Source organism: Nylanderia fulva, unplaced genomic scaffold, assembly GCF_048542155.1.
Source record: "Nylanderia fulva isolate GAGA-0341 unplaced genomic scaffold, ASM4854215v1 Scaffold58, whole genome shotgun sequence".
Lineage (NCBI taxonomy): Eukaryota > Metazoa > Arthropoda > Insecta > Hymenoptera > Formicidae > Nylanderia > Nylanderia fulva.
In genome coordinates, this window is record NW_028190676.1 from 400,415 (window position 1) to 419,875 (window position 19,461).

A 19,461-nucleotide genomic window follows, 5' to 3' on the forward strand; every position below is an offset into this window, starting at 1 on the left:
GGTTCCGGCGAGCCGTCCGAGGCTAATCAAAATCCGTACCGTTAAATGGCGCCCGAACAGGGACCTGATGCACGGTAGGCCCAGCTTGCGTATCACCGAATGAGCAGTGCGTGGGTACACTCGCTCACAAAAGGTCAAGTACTCCAGGAGCTAGAGCGACACGACCTTGACTCGACCGCTCCGCTGGACACGCTTAGGAAACGCCTGCGGAGACACCTGAGCCTACATTCAGGAATCATGCCGGGAACTAGCACGCAGCAGAAGGCTGCCAATTTAATCCCGCCAACAATAATAGAACCGGGGGACGACCAAATGTCCGACGAGGGGGACGCTAGCGGCAGCGAAACCACAGTGGCCCGCCGAGCACCACGACCCCGCCAGAATCTACCGGTACCCGACAGGATGAAAACAATGAATCAGATCCGAAAATGGGGTCACTTCTTTGATGGCAAAGATCCACTCGCCTTCCTGGAACGAACCGAGAAACTCCGAGTCAGCTACGGTCTCGACCCCGACCATCTGATTACCGGCCTGCCGGAGCTACTACGGGGCGATGCCCTACTATGGTATCGAAACCATAACGAGGAATGGGATACCTGGGAGCAGTTTGCTTAAGCGTTCCGTACCCATTTCCTACCGCCCGGATATCAACGGCGGATGAGACGGGAGATTCAAGGTCGGCATCAACGACCCGGGGAAACTTTCCAGGCCTACTCAACGTCCGTACTGACCATGATGCGTCGAGCCGGCGGGTACACGACCCGAGACAAGGTCGAGCAGGTTTACGAAAACATGGACCCTGAGTACCAGCTGTACGTTCCCCTGACCGACCAGACCAGCCTCAGTGACCTAAGCACCAGGGCCGCTCAGTACGAGTCTATCACTCAGAGGCGAAGAGAGCGCAAGACGGAGAGCTCCGCTCAGCCCAGGGCCGCTATAGCCGCCGCCACGTATAATCGAGAGGAATGCTGCTGGCGCTGCAAACAGCGGGGACACACCCGCCTAGATTGCAAGCGTCCTCCCAAAAAGTTTTGCTCCCGGTGCGGCAAGGACGGCGTGCTTACCCGGGATTGTCACCCACCGTCGGGAAACGCCGCCGCCCGGACCAGGAACATAGCGGCCGTAGGCCGGTCCAGCCCCGAATAGAGTACGATCCCAGGCCGCACCTACACATACACATACACCAGACGAGGGTCCGAGCCCTGTTGGACTCCGGTTCCGAAATCTCCTTCATGGACGAGGAAACCGCTCGACGATGCCAGATTCCGATCCAACACCATGGCACGGGCAGAGATACGGTGCGGTTAGCCGACGAGACCACCATCAGTGTTATCGGCACTGCCCGCCTGAGGTTCCGAGTCTAAGGACGACCCTGTCGTCACCGATTCGCGGTACTGCCTAGACTCAGCAGCCCGATTCTGATTGGCATCGACCTATGGGCTAAACTAGGGATTGGCCTGGCGCCCACCACCACCCGCCGAACCACCAGACGAACCACCACTAGCGCCAACCTCACCGCCCTGAGCACCGGAGTGACCGACGAAAACGCCCGACTACAGGCCTTCCTGGCCGCCGAATTGCCTCTCTTCAATGCCATCCGGGGCCCCACCAACCGGGCCGAGCATCACATTCGGTTAAAACCCGGCCCGCCAATCAAACAGCAGTACCGACCACGGAACCCGGCCATGCAGCGAGTAATCGATCAGGAAGTCGAGGAGATGCTGAAAGAGGGGATCATCGAGCCCTCCACAAGTGGGTGGAGCTCACCGGTAGTCATTGTCCGAAAAAAAGACGGAACTCACCGCTTCTGCATCGACTACTGGAAGCTCAACGCAGCGTCCGAAAAGCACGCCTACCCATTGCCTCGCATCACCGCCACGCTCGATAAACTACGAGGGGCCCAGTATCTGTCCACCCTCGACCTAAAAAGCGGGTATTGGCAGATTCCACTGACCCGGGCAAGCCGGCCAGCGATAGCCTTTACCGTACCCGGAAAGGGGCTGTACCAGTTCACGGTCATGCCGTTCGGCCCTCCACTCCGCTCCGGCCACGTTCCAGCGGCTTCTAGATACGGTCCTAGGCCCGGATCTGGAGCCCCATGTGCTAGTTTACCTAGACGACATCGTGATCGCCAACCGCACGTTTGCGGATCACCTCCAACATCTGCGCGAGGTTTTCCGTCGCTTAAGGGCTGCCAAACTGCGCCTTAACACCGAAAAGTGCCACTTCAGCCGGAGCAGCCTGAAGTACCTGGGGCACATTATCGACCGCCGGGGCATTCATACCGACCCGGGCAAGGTCAGCGCCATCACGGGATGGCCCGCCCCCACCACGCTCCGGCGAGTCCGCCAGTTTTTGGGGATGGCCTCGTGGTACCGCAGGTTCATCCCCGAATTCTCCGCCGTGGCCGCACCTCTCACGAGTCTCACAAAAAAGAACGCACGGTGGGTCTGGGGAGAACCGGAAGAACAAGTCTTCCAACGACTCAAAGAGGCCCTGACTACCGCACCGGTGCTCGCCTGTCCGGACTTCAGCCGCCCCTTCCACTTGCAGACGGACGCCAGCGCCCACGGACTAGGGGCCGTCCTCACACAAGAGTTTGAGGAAGGGGAACGCGTCATCGCCTACGCTAGTCGAACACTCAACCCCGCCGAGCGCAATTATAGCGCCACTGAGTTGGAATGTTTAGCCGTAGTATGGGGGATCAGGAGGATGCGAGACTACCTGGAAGGGTACCGGTTCACCGTGATCACGGACCACCAGGCGTTAAAATGGCTGCAGCAGTTCGAGGCCCCCACCGGCCGATTAGGTCGCTGGGTATTCGAGTTGCAATAGTTCAACTTCGACATAAAGTACCGTCGGGGGATACAGAATCAAGTGGCCGATGCGCTCTCACGGGAACCACAGCTCAACGCTATCATCAACCGACCAACGTGCTCCTGGTACAACCGGATACGAGCCCAGGTGGAAACGGAACCGGAGACCGCCCCAGATTATGAGATTCGGGATGGACAGCTATATTGCCACGTGCTACACGATCTTGACTTCCGACACACCCCTCCGGGGGAGCAGTGGAAAAGATGCGTACCGCGCGACCAACGACCCGAAGTCCTGCAGCGGCTACACGACGAACCTACAGCAGGACACCTGGGGATATCCAAGACCATTGCCCGGGCCGCCCAGTTATATTATTGACCTGGCATGTTCCGGGAAATCGCCCAGTACGTGCGCCGATGCCCGAACTGCCAGGCGTACAAGGTGTCGCAGCAACGGCCGGCTGGCCTCCTCCACGCTACCCCCGTCACGGCACCATGGCAACAGGTTGCCGTAGATCTGGTGGGGCCCCTGCCGAGATCCCGACAAGGCCACACCTGGCTTCTTACGGCCCAGGACCGCTTTAGTAAGTGGCTGGAGCTCATCCCCCTCCGCAAGGCAACGGCGCGACAGTTGGCCGAGGGAATCACCAAGCGAGTATCGGCACGGGTGCCCCGATCAGATCCACTCCGACAATGGGACGCAATTCACGTCCCGAGAGTTCAAGCAACTACTGGCGGGATTCGGGGTGGAACATCGCACCTCTCCAGTATATGCGCCCCACTGCAACCCGGTAGAACGGGCTAACCGGACCATCAAGACCATGCTCGCCCAGTACGCCGGAGAACATCACCAGGACTGGGACGGCCACCGAGACGCGCTGCAGTTTGCCATAAACACCGCACGCCACGAAGCCACGGGGTATATACCGGCATACCTAAACCATGGGAGGGAGCTAGCACGGCCTCACGTGGCGGACCGACGCGAACCGAACCAGCAAGAACCAGGACAACGCAGCCAGCAATTGAAAGAAGCCTTCGAGCTCGTCCGTGTCCACCTGGCCCGTGCCTTCCAGAAACAAGAGAGGCACTACAACCTCCGGCGCCGTGCATGGCGACCGCAACCAGGGGATCAAATCTGGAAACGAGAACGACATCTCTCCCGGAAGAGCGAGGCGTTCAACGCGAAACTCGCCCCAAAATTCAGCGGACCAATGGAGGTTCGTCGCCTTATCTCACCGGTCATCGTAGACCTCCAGGATGCACACGGCAAGTAGCACCGACACGTACACATCCAGGACTTAAAGCCTGCCGGAGCAAGGGAGGCAATCGCCCCAGACAACGAACACGACGTGGAGAGTGACGACGAACAGCCTTTCGAGGGGCCATAAACCCCAAGATAAGTATAATGAATAGACTCTAGCTATCGTTATCTTAGACGAAACCGCCGAAAAACCCTAACGCAAAAACTTGTTTACCACATTCCAGCGCGCCCCCACCCTGCCAACCGGGGTATATAGGGCAGCACGAGCCACACGATCGGCCTAGTCCACGATGAGCTCTCCAGTGGAAACAATCCAGGATTTATTCGGCGACATCTCCTCGTCCTCCGACGACAGCGGCGGGGGGGGGGGGCGGCAACCAGCGCCCGCACCACCGCCATCAGCACGGGTCGCACACGTGCCCCGACCCGGGACGAGCGTTCAACGCTCCGACGTGGAGACAAGGCGGCGGGCGATCATCCTCGCCACCCCGCCTCCCCCGCGAAAGACGAGACACGGGCCAGGGGTCTTAATAGCGCTGCGACGCCAGGCTCGGGCAAGCGCACCACGCCGCCCGCCCGCAAGGACCGGACAGCAACGGGGGCCCAACACCTCAAACCCCGCAGCCATCGAGCCCCGAACCTGGAGCCTGGCCGCCACCACCAGCCAAGCAGCAACCGCTCGACCAGCCGGCCCGCCTGCACCCGGACTAACGACCGACCACCGCGCACGTCCATCACCGCCGCGTCCGCCGAACACCGCCGCGACGCCGCCAGTACAGGTGACGCTGGGGGACGGCACCGTGGTGGAGGTCCCCTTCCACGCCGCCACGATCAGCCGGAAGTACCGGCTACGTACGGCGACGGGGAAGTGGGTCATCCGATTCGACCGACGAGGTCGACCACGGGCCGTCCACCCCCTGCCTGCCACTCCCCCGTAAAAAGGGGGTAATGTGACGACCCATTAGGGGTCATCACTAATTGCGCCGGGCCTGACATCCGCCCGACGCGCCGAGCCGACCATCCGCCGGGCGCGTGATCCATCCCCTCCGGAGGGATGCCCGCCGCACGCGAGGAAACGCGTGGGGGGAACAGCACCGGTATATAAGCCGACTCGTCCGAAGAGCCGGCACCAGTCCTGTCCCAGATCCTAATCCTGGCACCAGGCCTCTGGGTGTCCCCGAGGTTCCCAGACCAGATCCTACGACAGTCGACGGAGACGGGAGTACTCTCTTCGCTGCTTGGGAGTTCCTGGCGTTCGACGTTCCTTTGTACGACCGACGAAGGCGGGTTTAACCCCTTCGCTGCCTGGGAGTGCCCGGCGTTCGGTTTTCTTTTGCTACGACTGACGGAGGTGGGTTTAACCCCTTCGCTGCCTGGGAGTGCCCGGCGTTCGGTTTCCTATTGCTACGACCGACGGAGGTGGGTTTAACCCCTTTGCTGTCTGGAAGTGCCCGGCGTTCGGTTTCCTTTTACCACGACCGACGGAGGCGGGTTTAACCCCTTCGAATGCCGGGCACTCCCAGGCAGCGAAGGGATTAAACCCACCTCCGTCGGTCGTAGCAAAAGGAAACCGAACGCCGGGCACTCCCAGACAGCAAAGGGGTTAAACCCACCTCCGTCGGTCGTAGCAAAAGGAAACCGAACGCCGGGCACTCCCAGGCAGCGAAGGGGTTAAACCCACCTCCGTCGGTCGTAGCAAAAGGAAACCGAACGCCGGGCACTCCCAGACAGCAAAGGGGTTAAACCCACCTCCGTCGATCGTAGCAAAAGGAAACCGAACGCCGGGCACTCCCAGGCAGCGAAGGGGTTAAACCCGCCTCCGTCGGTCGTAGCAAAAGGAAACCGAACGCCGGACACTCCCAGGCAGCGAAGGGGTTAAACCCACCTCCGTCGGTCGTAGCAAAAGGAAACCGAACGCCGGGCACTCCCAGGCAGCGAAGGGGTTAAACCCACCTCCGTCGATCGTACAAAGGAACGTCGAACGCCGGGAACTCCCAGGCAGCGAAGAGGGTACTCCCGTCTCCGTCGACTGTCGTAGGATCTGGTCTGGGAACCTCGGGGACACCCAGAGGCCTGGTGCCAGGATTAGGATCTGGGACAGGACTGGTGCCGTCTTCGGACGAGCCGGCTTATATACCGGTGCTGTTCCCCCCACGCATTTCCTCGCGTGCGGCGGGCATCCCTCCGGAGGGGATGAATCACGCGCCCGGCGGATGGTCGGCTCGGCGCGTCGGGCGGATGTCAGGCCCGGCGCAATTAGTGACGACCCCTAATGGGTTCGCTGCCTGGGAGTGCCCGGCATTCGGTCTCCTGTGTCCGGCCGACGGAGGTGGGTTTGACCCCTCCGCTGCCTGGGGGTACCCGGCATTCGGCTCTCCCGCAGCGCACTGCGCCGCCGCCCGCGGCTTCGCGACCGAGGGGTTGTTCGTCCGTCCGCGCGTTAGTAATAAGTCCGTGTGAATAACAGTGTGCCCGTCTTCTAGGTTAAGTATGTACATAGTGTAAATAGCAGTTGAATAAATCGTTTGTAACGTTGAAACCGTGTACGCAAGTTTGGCCTTCCGTTCCCGAATGCTGGTTCCGGCGAGCCGTCCGAGGCTAATCAAAATCCGTACCGTTACACACTTTTAATAACTTCGAGAAAAATGTACTCCACCGAAAGAAGAAGCAACAGCGACGCCGGCAAACGCATGAATTATTACATGCCGAGTCGTGATAAAACTCCATCGTTTGAGAACAAATATCACGAGTAAATTTTGTGTAACTTCTTTATATTTTATATTATTACAAATTGTTTTATTAGAATTGTTTTATTTTTTAAAATTAATTTCATTTTTCTACAGCATTTCGCAGGGGCATCGTGCGATTCGTATACTAGATAGACGATATGCATTGACAGCCACGGAATTCAAATTCCTCAAAATTGGTATCATGTGAGTGCACTGAGTTACGTGGAGATCGTTATAGGAGATCACCGACGAAAAGAATTAATATTATCTCTCGAAACGTGGAAATGACTCTACGAACAACATTACTGTATTCAAAATTTCCTTCGGAACGACTCTAAAGATACCAACAGTTTGATAAGCGTTGGACCGCTAACAGTGAGATTTCATACGATTAACGACGCTAAACTTATAAGTTTTGAATCTTTAAACATACGCATGATGATGATTGAATCGACGTTACACCGTATGTTCGATCTCGATCAATGCATCGATATAACTTTTGATCGATTGGTTAAAATTACTGAGACAGTTAATATTAAGTTTATACAATTCTCCAATATCGCGTCCACTGTAATGGATCTTAATAAAGTATCAAATGTAATACGCGCTAGCAATGCTTTCAATAAGCATCAATTCGTCAATTGTAAGCTAGCAGCTTTAGTTTTTAGTTCATAATATGTAAGAAAAGAAAATGTAAAAGAGAAGAATAAAGAGTTTTTAACTCTAAATCATGATATAATTTTTCTTTGCACGCATTTCCCATCTTCTTCCACCCGTCCCAGCTCCTCAATAGTTGCATGGTCTTTGCGGAGAATGACGTCATGCGGGACAGGGAAACGTGAGGCTAAAGATCGCGCGAGAGAATAAGCGCTAGGAAAGAAAGAGATAGCGTGACGTTAGAGATCGTGAGAGAGCAAGCGCTAGGAAAGAAAAAGAGAAAGGAAGGCAAACGTGAGCGACAGAGATAGCGCGACATTAGAAACTGTGTGAGGCTTAGGGATCGTGAGAAAGAAAGATTGCGGCGAGGTACACGAAAAAGAGAGATAGTGCGAGGTGCACACGAAGGAGAAAGATGTCGCAGCTAACAATAAGTACATGAAAAAGAGAGAGATGACAGCGTATGCGGAAGAGAATACTTTTTCAATAAAATTTGAATTAAATATATGTATATACTTTTAAAAGTTTTTATAATAATTTTTAATTTTTAATATGATACTTTATATACTTATAACTTAAAAGGAGAGAAATTTGTCCTAAAATAAATACAATTTTATATTAATACTTTTTTTTAATTGTTAAAAGTGTGTATTTATAAAATGTGTGTGTGTGTAACTTTGAAAATTTAATAAATATAAGAATACATAAAAAAGATAAAATCGATACAACCATACAAACACGAATAGATAATATAAAAAGAATCGGTGGGGGTAACGGCGCGGTGGAGCGGTGGTGACAGCACTTTGGCGCGGGCGGTGCTGAGACGGCAAGCGGTGGGTATTATGACAGCAGGACGGGCTCCTGCATAATATATAAAAAACAATATTAAGAATTTTTATGAATTTTTTTTTTAATATTTTTTTAAATACTTTTTTAATACTTACAATTTTGGTTCCCTCGCATCTGACTCCTCAATTTCTTGGTCTGAATCTGTATCATATTCCGATGATTGCGATTTACATGATGTCGATGGTGAAGGCATATCCATTCTATCAAAATAAAAGTTCTCGTATTTATTGAAATAATCGGCACAGTTTTTGTAGCGACGCTAAAAACATATGACTCGCTTATATGCTTCCAAACGATATACATGTGATCACAGTCTTGAATTGAAATCATACACGAAGTGCATAGGGCAGAAGCACCACCCATCGAATAATAAAAATATATTGTACATATTTTTACCGCTTAGCACAAGGATTTGCGAATTGTCCACTATCTCGTCGTCAATATCGGTATCCTCAGTACGATCACTAATATAATTACTGTCGTCCGACAGCGCATGTTCTTTGTCAGACGACTCGTCTAATATCGCTTCGAAATTATTATTATTATTATTTCCATTTTCCATTTTTCTTGCACACTTTTACTCACTGCATACATTACTACCACTAACACTTATGACACAAGACAGTAACCAACTAAACTTTTCTCACCGCTGCATCTATACGCTTTGAAATCATAATATGGTTTGACGCGCTCTCATTCTTACATCGGATCCCGTCTTCCTTGAAGATGTATTTTTACAAAGGAATAATAAAATTAGGTAATAAAGAATAATAAAACTAGGAAAATTTTGAGCGGCCGGACATTGGCACTCATTTTCGTAATGCATATATCATAAAATTAAAAAAAAGTGAAAACTTGACCCTGACACGTTCGTCGATAACCGTCGGTCCCAAAATTCCTTCATAAATTTTCATAAAAATTGTTATAAACATATTTCCCTATTATTTATAAAAAGATATATTTTCACAAAGGAATAATTAAACTAGGAAGATTTCGAACGGTCGGACATCGGCGCCATTTTCGTAGCGCAAATGTTATAAATAAAAAAAATAAATAAAAAAGGAACCATTTCGCGAGGATACAAAGCTGCCTAAATGTGAAAACTTGATCCTAACACGTTCGCCCCGCGTGACGTCAGCCTCCCGCTGTAAAAATCTAGGTTAGAACCCGCCTAGTATACCTACTGTTACGTCTTTTCTCTGTCATACTTTACATCTACTACGGCAGACAAAAGCGCTTACGTTTAGTTCTCTGCCTTATAATCACAGATGTCTATACACTACTAGATCACTAACCTCGGCAAAATAGGTGAGATATCTGGTTTCAGTCATGACACATCGTAACAAAATGGCCGCTCGCGCTTTTTTCAACACGTTAATACTATTAAATGTAATGAAAAGTAATTTTTGGAATAAAATATTTATAATATACAAAAAAGTATAACACAGGTTACGATTAAAATTAAAAAAAAAAACCTTATTATAATAAAAGACTAATATCGGAAATGTTATTTATAAAAAGACAAGCTAATGGATTGAATCTACAAACTGATACGGAATTTTTGCCTGACATATATAACAACATTATAGAGTCTCTGCCAAAATTATCAGGGTTTATAAACAAACCTTGATATAAAAAGGGTAAAACATTGAGGTATTTTCTCATTTGAGATCTGAGAGTTATGATGGTTTAACGTTCTGTTTTGTCCTCTGCAAAAAAAGCCTTGTTAAAAGGATGTCGGATCTGATACGTGAAACTTTTGTAAAATTATCACCGATTTGTTTGAGTGAGTGTACAGTGCATTTTACTTATCAGACTATAACGAATAATCGGATATTGTTTATTTAATCTTAATTTAATGTTTAACAACATTTCATCAAGAGGATTCAATCAAGATATCTCCCTTGACCAGTAAATCAGGAAGTCTATTCTCATGGGTGATTGCATGGTGCGTTCGCTCGAACAAAGTATGTATCGGAAACGGTGTTTGTCATACACGATGACTAATTTAACAACATATGTATTGAGACAATAACTGACTTCACATATTTATTATCTTGACTTTGTTAACTACCGTCTTTAATGTTTAATGTCACGTTTCAATTTATAATTAAAATATTTGTATTGCGCTGAAGAAGGCTTGAAATGTCAGCCGAAACGTTCGCATTATTGTTTATTTCTTATGTATTTATTTTCTCATTTTAAATGCATTTTATTAATATCATCTACGCATAAATGTTTATTTCTTATGTATTTATTTTTTCGTTTTAAATGAATTTTATTAATATTATCTGACAACTGCATTTTGTTTAATAGCTCTTATAGCCCTTCTTTGTTTACAAACATTAAGTTTAACAGAGCTAATTACTATTTTTATTTAAAATTAAAAAAATCTATTTTAGATAGAACGGGAAGTAATAATAAAACATTAATGTCATTTTTATAATAAAACATTTTATTAGATAAGCTAAGAAATAAACACATAAAATAAATGTAAATAAATATTACATATTATTAAAAAGTATTAATTTTGACAATTTTTGTTGCTTACTGACGGGATTCAAATCTTTGTTTAACTTATTACAATGTGAATACATCCGAATAGTTAAATATTTTCTACAAATAATATGTTGATTAGTTGTAGGCGGTGCGGCATATTTGTATCTATTTCAAAGTGTTCGTAACAATCATTTTATTTATTTATAGGAAATACATTATTATCTAATACATATTTACGTGTAACCTCAGAAATTATTTTTGCATATGTATCTTTACGAAGTATCTTATTTTGATCTTTCGCTATTAATTGTCAGAATTCCGGTATCAATAGTAGATGGCATTTTATAGAGTCACACACAAAGATTCCCAAAAATGACTTCATAAGTATGATAAAATTTATATTAACTTCTACATTTTTTTACTTTCAATAACAACTTACAAGCAAATTTATGGGATCCTATGGGCTCCCCACTTTCTCCGATCATTGCCGATATACAGGGTTTGTCCGGAAAGTAATGGGTCGCATTTTTTTAAAGAAGAATTTATTGATCGCATAGGTAAAACAACTTAAAATTGTTCGAAGTATGACCCTTCTGCGTCAATACATTTTTGCCAACGCGATTTCCATGCGTCATAAGATTTCTGGAACTCCTTGACTGGGATGCTGTTCAGGGAGGCCGTCGAAGTAGCTTGTACGTTGTCAACCGACTCGAGCTGTTGTCCTTTGAGCTCCCTTTTCAGCCGAGGAAATAAAAAAAAGAAATTGGGATTATCTGCACAGAGTTGCTTGAGTTCTTCACAAACTTCCACTCGGTGTTGCTTTTGCGCATCGGTCAACACTCTGGGCACAAGTTTTGCGCAAATCTTCCGCATGGCCAAGTCTTCCGATACAATCTCGTGAACAATCGTTTTCGGCAAGTTCAATAATTCCGACATTAAGCGAACATTCATTCGACGGTCTGAATTCAATAATTGGCGCACACGAGTCACATTGTCGTCCGTTCGCGATGTTGACGGGCGTCCTGCGCGGGCCTCGTCGGCGACTTCCTTCCGACCTTCTCTAAACATCTTGTGCCATCTGTTTGACTGCGATTTGGAAAGGCAATCGTCCCCGAAAACTTTCTTGAGCATTTCAAAAGTTTCCAGCGGCGTCTTGTCCAGCTTCACGCAAAACTTTATCGCATAGCGTTGCTCTATCGTTCTCTCCATCACAAGTTCGACGCGACCACTAAGCAGAGGTTCACAGAATAAGCCGTCCTAACCCTCCAAGCGCATGGAAACAATTGAGCGACCTACCGTTGGAAAGCTAAGGGTACCCCCCTTCCTCCCCAACCGGTCCCATCGCTCTGCGATGTATAGTCGCGTCACAAAAAAATGCGACGCATTACTTTCCGGACAAACCCTGTAGTCATGCAGGACTTGGAAACATTGGTAATTGGTAATTTAAATTGCGAACTGACTTTCTATTTCCGTTATGTAGATGATATTATTTTATGCACTTCCGTTGACAATATTACACACGTTTTGAATGAATTCAACAATTATAACGATAGATTAAAATTTACATTAGAAAAAGAGGATAATCGATGTATAAGCTTTTTAGACATAATGATCAAAGTAATAGATAATAAAATTTATTTAGATTAGTATCACAAAAAGACATTCTCAGGTAGATTACTCTCATTTTTTTCAAATCATCTGACTTGTCATAAAATAGGAACAATTTATAGCTTGGTAGATAGAGCTATATTGCTATCACATCCTCAATTTCACAAAAAAATATAGAGAAAGCTATTAATATTTTGCTATTCAATGGTTATTCTCTTGACTTAATTTTCATAGAAATAAAACGCAGATTGAAACATCTTTCAACGAAAAAATTTAACAAGTCTAATACCAACAATATAATAGATACCAATACCACAAATACAAACATTAAATATTTTCGAAACAATAATAATAATATTAAGTCGGCTCCTTAATTTTTAAAACACGATCTACACTCCATTCTTCTCAGCCAATAGAGCCACATGCGATGTTTGTAACGGCGTAGCCGTTACTAACGCCTCGCGGGCCGATCACCCGCCCGCCACTTGAGGCTATGGCGCCTAAGGCGCCCCTAAGCACAAAATCTTAACTGATGCACGGGTCACCCTACCCCAGGGGCGCCCCACTACAACCCCCAGAGGCGCCCCACTACGACGCCGGCGTTACCCCCACCACAGCCTCGAGGTAGAGTGGGGGAACCGCCGGCAGGGTATATAAGCCGGCTCGACGGATGAGCCGGCACCAGTCCTGCTCCAGACCTCCTAGCCAGGCAACGGGCTTCTCGTTGTTACGCCGGGTTTCCCGGTTTCTGGCCTCCTACCTTTAGTATCGGGCAACGGGTTTCTCGTTGTTACGCCGGGTTTCCCGGTTTCCGGTCTCTTCCTGTTACACGCCGGGCAACGGGTTTCTCGTTGTTACGCCGGGTTTCCCGGTTTCCGGTCTCTTCCTGCTACACGCCGGGCAACGGGTTTCTCGTTGTTACGCCGGGTTTCCCGGTTTCCGGTCTCTTCCTGCTATACACCGGGTGACGGGTTTCTCGTCATTACGCCGGGTTTCCCGGTTTCCGGTTTCTTCCTGCCATAGGCTATACGCCTCCGTACACCGTATCTCTAAGTTATACCGGGTAATTTGTAAATCTTTTCCGGACACCGCTACAGGCTATACGCCTCCTTATTTTGTTTATACCGAGTAGTCAATAAGTTTCTCTATTTAGGGCTTTATGCCAACAAACATTTCGTTTATACCGAGTAGTCAATAAGTTTCTCTATTTAGGGCTTTATGCCAACAAACATTTCGTTTATACCGAGTAGTTAATAAGTTTCTCTATTTAGGCTTTATGCCAACAATCATTTTTGTTTACTTGTTTCTTTTTGAATAAACCAAAGTATTGTTAATAAGGAATAAGCGAGTCTGAATCTCCCCCTTCCTCCCGAATCCTGGAACCGGCGAGCCGATCCGCGGCGTCGGGAAAGGTGAACCGTTACATGGCGCCCGAACAGGGACCTGCCCAGTGGAGATCCCGACTCGCTTAAGCCTATCCAGATGCCCGCGTGGGTAAATCAATTATCAAAAACCGAAGCTATTGCCTTGGCCAAAAGACACGGAATCGATAGCCAAGGAACTTTAGACGAGGTCCGCCGACGCCTCCGCCGATTTGTCGGGCAAAACCCCGCGCTATTTCGAACTCACCTACCTGTGCCCACTATCAACGTCGAAATGGCCACCGGAAGCCCAACCAAAGACGAAGAAGCTACCACCCCGACACCTGTTGAACCGGCCAGGATCATGGATCAGATCCGAAAATAGGGGTGCCACTTCGAGGGCAAGGACCCCCTGGCATTCCTCGAGCGTACGGAAGAGCTGTGCCTGGGCTACGGCTACACCGACGCCCAGATGCTGTTAGGGCTACCCGAACTCTTACGGGGAGACGCCCTGCTGTGGTATCGCAACATCCGCGATACCATAGCCAGCTGGGCCGACTTTCGCCAAGCTGTCCGCCAGCAATACCTGCCAAGCGGGTATGAGAGACAGATGAAAAGGACGATCCAGGGACGTCAACAACGCCCTAAAGAGTCCTTCCAAAAGTACGCCACCGAGGTCCTGACCATGATGCGGCGCGCCGGGGGATATTCACCCCTAGACCAACTGGAACAGCTCTACGAAAACATGGATCCGGAGTACCAATTGTACATCCGTCGGGCGGACGTGCTCAGCGTCGGGGATCTGAGCATCCGAGCCACCGATTCGGCCAACCCCGTACGATCCGCCGTCTAGGGAGGGGGTAGTGTAACGGCGTAGCCGTTACTAACGCCTCGCGGGCCGATCACCCGCCCGCCACTTGAGGCTATGGCGCCTAAGGCGCCCCTAAGCACAAAATCTTAACTGATGCACGGGTCACCCTACCCCAGGGGCGCCCCACTACAACCCCCAGAGGCGCCCCACTACGACGCCGGCGTTACCCCCACCACAGCCTCGAGGTAGAGTGGGGGAACCGCCGGCAGGGTATATAAGCCGGCTCGACGGATGAGCCGGCACCAGTCCTGCTCCAGACCTCCTAGCCAGGCAACGGGCTTCTCGTTGTTACGCCGGGTTTCCCGGTTTCTGGCCTCCTACCTTTAGTATCGGGCAACGGGTTTCTCGTTGTTACGCCGGGTTTCCCGGTTTCCGGTCTCTTCCTGTTACACGCCGGGCAACGGGTTTCTCGTTGTTACGCCGGGTTTCCCGGTTTCCGGTCTCTTCCTGCTACACGCCGGGCAACGGGTTTCTCGTTGTTACGCCGGGTTTCCCGGTTTCCGGTCTCTTCCTGCTATACACCGGGTGACGGGTTTCTCGTCATTACGCCGGGTTTCCCGGTTTCCGGTTTCTTCCTGCCATAGGCTATACGCCTCCGTACACCGTATCTCTAAGTTATACCGGGTAATTTGTAAATCTTTTCCGGACACCGCTACAGGCTATACGCCTCCTTATTTTGTTTATACCGAGTAGTCAATAAGTTTCTCTATTTAGGGCTTTATGCCAACAAACATTTCGTTTATACCGAGTAGTCAATAAGTTTCTCTATTTAGGGCTTTATGCCAACAAACATTTCGTTTATACCGAGTAGTTAATAAGTTTCTCTATTTAGGCTTTATGCCAACAATCATTTTTGTTTACTTGTTTCTTTTTGAATAAACCAAAGTATTGTTAATAAGGAATAAGCGAGTCTGAATCTCTCCCTTCCTCCCGAATCCTGGAACCGGCGAGCCGATCCGCGGCGTCGGGAAAGGTGAACCGTTACATGTTATTGCGACAATTAAGAAAGAAAGAAAATTTGGAAACTAAGGAATTCGTATCCTATGGTTGGGATCTCAGAAATTCCTCTTGTTCCTCTCCTAACTTCTCCTGTAAAGAACTAGTTGGAAGAGCAGTCGCCCGGCAAGCGGAAGGTCTCGAGTTCGATTCCCGATTCAGCCGACTTTCGGACCAATATTTTTCTCGCCTAGTTTTTTACAGGGGAAGTTAGGAGAGGAACAAGGGGAATTTCTGAGATTCCAACCATAGGATACTGTTAGATATGCGTGAGATTATTATATTTGCGCGCTTAAATTAATACGCGCACGCGTGTAGGCTCAGCAAATAGGTTCGCGACACGTGCGTGACGATAGCGATGTCGAGAAGACAAGGAAGAGCCCTCAGGAAGGAGCGCGAAGGAAGGAGATATATCGGAGCAGCCGAGCGACACACACGCGGAGAACACTGTACACGTTTAACGGACTTTTTGTTTAAAAGTAAATCTATTTTCAATCAACTGAATATAATTATTTGGTGATCCTCACATACACAACAGATACGAATTCCTTAGTTTCCAAATTTTCTTTCTTTCTTAATTGTCGCAATAACATCGCGTGTGGCTCTATTGGCTGAGAGGAATGGAGTGTAGATCGTGTATTAAATATTTTGTCATACTATATATAGAATCAATTTCTGATAAAGTCGCTTCAGCAATAAAAAGACCTGACATATTGGTGAGATATCGTTGCATTAAAAAATTGAATGACTTCATAAGGGTTCAAAAGGACAGAAACGATTGTCCCAAGAATTCTAATGTTATTTATAAATTGAATTGCAATGATTGTGACGCCACATATGTCGGACAGACAAAAAGACAGTTAGGAACGAGACTTAAAGAACATAAAAATAATATTAAATTATACTCTGCTAAGCATTCGGTTGTCACGGAACATATTCTAAATGAACAGCATACATTTGAACAGCATACTGGGATAACACTAAGATCATGAAAAGAATTACCATAAAAGGCTAATATCTGAAATGATGCATATTAAAGAACAGAAAAATGGAATTAATTTAAACAAAGACACTGAATTGCTCGACAGTAGTTATTTTGACATACTTAAAAACTTAGCTGAATCATAGTTTAGAAAAACATTGGTAATAAATATATACATCATGCCTTGACATTTGTTATTTAGACTTCGCAACACACATTTGAAATTTCGAGAAGAACTTGTTAAAACGATAATGTAAGTTGAAAGATTTTTCAATTTTTCTCTGATATTAATTAATCCGCGTAAAATCTCCACAGCATGATTAAATGTCGCAAAACTTGGAATCTCAGACCAATCGTCTTACTTATTCATTGTTCATCAGCGAAGAATCGTTAACTTTGTATTTTAATATTTGAGTTTTATGTATTGAAGAAGGACTGTAGTGCAGTCGAAACGTATACGTTGTATATTGTTTTTTTAATGGAATGAGAATTTAATTATTAATAAATCTTTATATCTTGTAATTTTGCTCGTTTAGTTGGCCTACAATATTTATTTCTTTTAAAAATATATATTTTTAAAGGCAATTTTAAAAAATTTTTTAATATTGAGAATATTTCAATAATTTTACAACTACAACACATTGTATATAAATGCAAAATAATTCCGTAAATAAATTAATCCAATATTTTCTATATTTTAAGAATTCTTTAGTTTTGTCTTTCCAAAAAAATATATTTTTAATAATTTTTATATACTCCAACTTATTATTAAAAAAGAAAAAATGTTGATACCGATAGATTTGAACCCGAGTTTTCAGTGACAGACTGAACACTCAGCCATTATGTACTTTTCTTTCATACTATATTTTTCAATATCAATATATTAAAAAATAATTAATACATATTTATTAGTCTATAATAAATTTACGACATGTTCTGCAATAACAGACTAGAATTGATAGTCGTTCTCTTCTTGTCTCTATTGCGCTGACGATATGTAAAGTCGCGATAAAAAAATATAAAGTAAATAAAGCAATCAATTGCCAAGCCTAATAAGCGCCCGTGTCTTACATTCTGTACATTAGTTCACTCTTCGAATTATTATTTTATTATTATTATGTATCACTGTACAATTTGAAAACATATATGTAATTTTTGATATTATTTACATATATATACACACATATGTGCATAAGCATATATAAAATTTACAAAAAGTGGGTGCTTATTAGCCTTGTTACATTACTGCCTTCTGCTACGAAAGGCCAGAAAGCATTTTCAGGCCGTATCTCGCGAATACCGGCACGGTAAAGGAACAAGAATAACACGTGATTATCGGTCCTTGTCTCTCTTAAGGTGCGTCCGCGTAAGCAATGCAATGGTGTATTGCATGTGTACAGACATACACCACTACTTATTTTAAGAATCGGCAGGAGACTTGGTGGAGACGCCTATCGGCCAGCCTGGAATTACGTATTCTTTCATATAAGATATTAGCCAAAATACTGAATGAATCTTATTAAATTTAGGATATTCTTATGGGTCGGCAGGAGACACGGTGAAGACGCCTGTATATAAATACATAATACAAATATTTTGCTGCTGCTCTCTAACAAAATTCTGTTAATTTAATAACAAGGTTTGATTTCATTATTCATTAAAATAAGCAATAATCTCTTATGAATATATCCGTAGAATATGAATAATTTTTTTAAATATATAAAATAATACTTTTTATGCAAATATATTTATATGGAAATGTTGCATTAATTTCATCATTAGATTTCTACTTTTTTAGTGTTGCCTAAGATTACTCATCTCGCATCCTGTGGGACAAGGATGCGAAAAAAATTATATGGTAAAGTGGTGGTTAAACCGCATGGTTTATGTTCGACATAATGTCTCAGATGTTTCAGTCTTTAACTTTCTCTGCCACAGCAAACCTGTCGATCACACAACAGTGGTTTTTGATATCAAATACTAACTCAGCTTAACTCTATTTTTTCGTAAGGTATTTTACTTTATAATTTTTTTGTCGAGTTTTAGCGGTTTTTGTGTTCAATTGCTCAATTTTTAGAGTATAAAATGTGTTCTCTATTTTTTATTAGTATATAAATAAATAATGCCCAGACAGCTCAGAATATTTATAGAATATTTATAATAATTATTTTAATATTTTATAAATATTTATCATAAATATTTTATAAATGTTTTTGGAGTCTTTAATTCAATAGATCATAAATATTTATCATAAATATCAGAAAATATTTACGATAAATATTGTAAATATATTTATTAAATCATTATGATACAGATTTTTTAAAATTTATATTTTCTTTAATGAATACTCAGTAAAAATCATGAGTTAAAAAGACATAATCAACGATTTTTTAATCAAAACAATCGGTTGATATAGTCTAATTTCAAATTTGGTCGATTAGATGTTTTTTTGTGTTTTTTAAACTCTTATGTTTATAAGTAACTTATTAGACATTTATTTTAAAATAGCATATAAAATTATAATATACACTGAATATACTAAGGCAACAGAGTAGTTTAACAAATAAATTTACGTACATATCGATATATACATAAATTTATTTGTTAAAGGACATTCTGTTGTAGAATGTAGTTCAAAAATAGAAATAATTTTTTGACATTTTTAATTTTATTAATTTCCGTTTTTACTAGCCTTATATAATTCTCACGACAAAAATCAAATATGAGAAAAATACGTCACATAGCGGTAAATAAAAGAACTAACAATTTAATTAAAAAATATTTAGAAAATAATTACTATTAATATTTATCTTTAAATACCATAAATATTAT

The 19,461-nt window shown here is 45.2% G+C and overlaps 1 pseudogene; it reads left to right on the plus strand.

The window, feature by feature from the left end:
* Window positions 1-6,376: 6,376 nt before the first annotated feature.
* On the plus strand, window positions 6,377-7,505 carry LOC146720947 (uncharacterized; annotated as a pseudogene).
* Window positions 7,506-19,461: the final 11,956 nt, after the last annotated feature.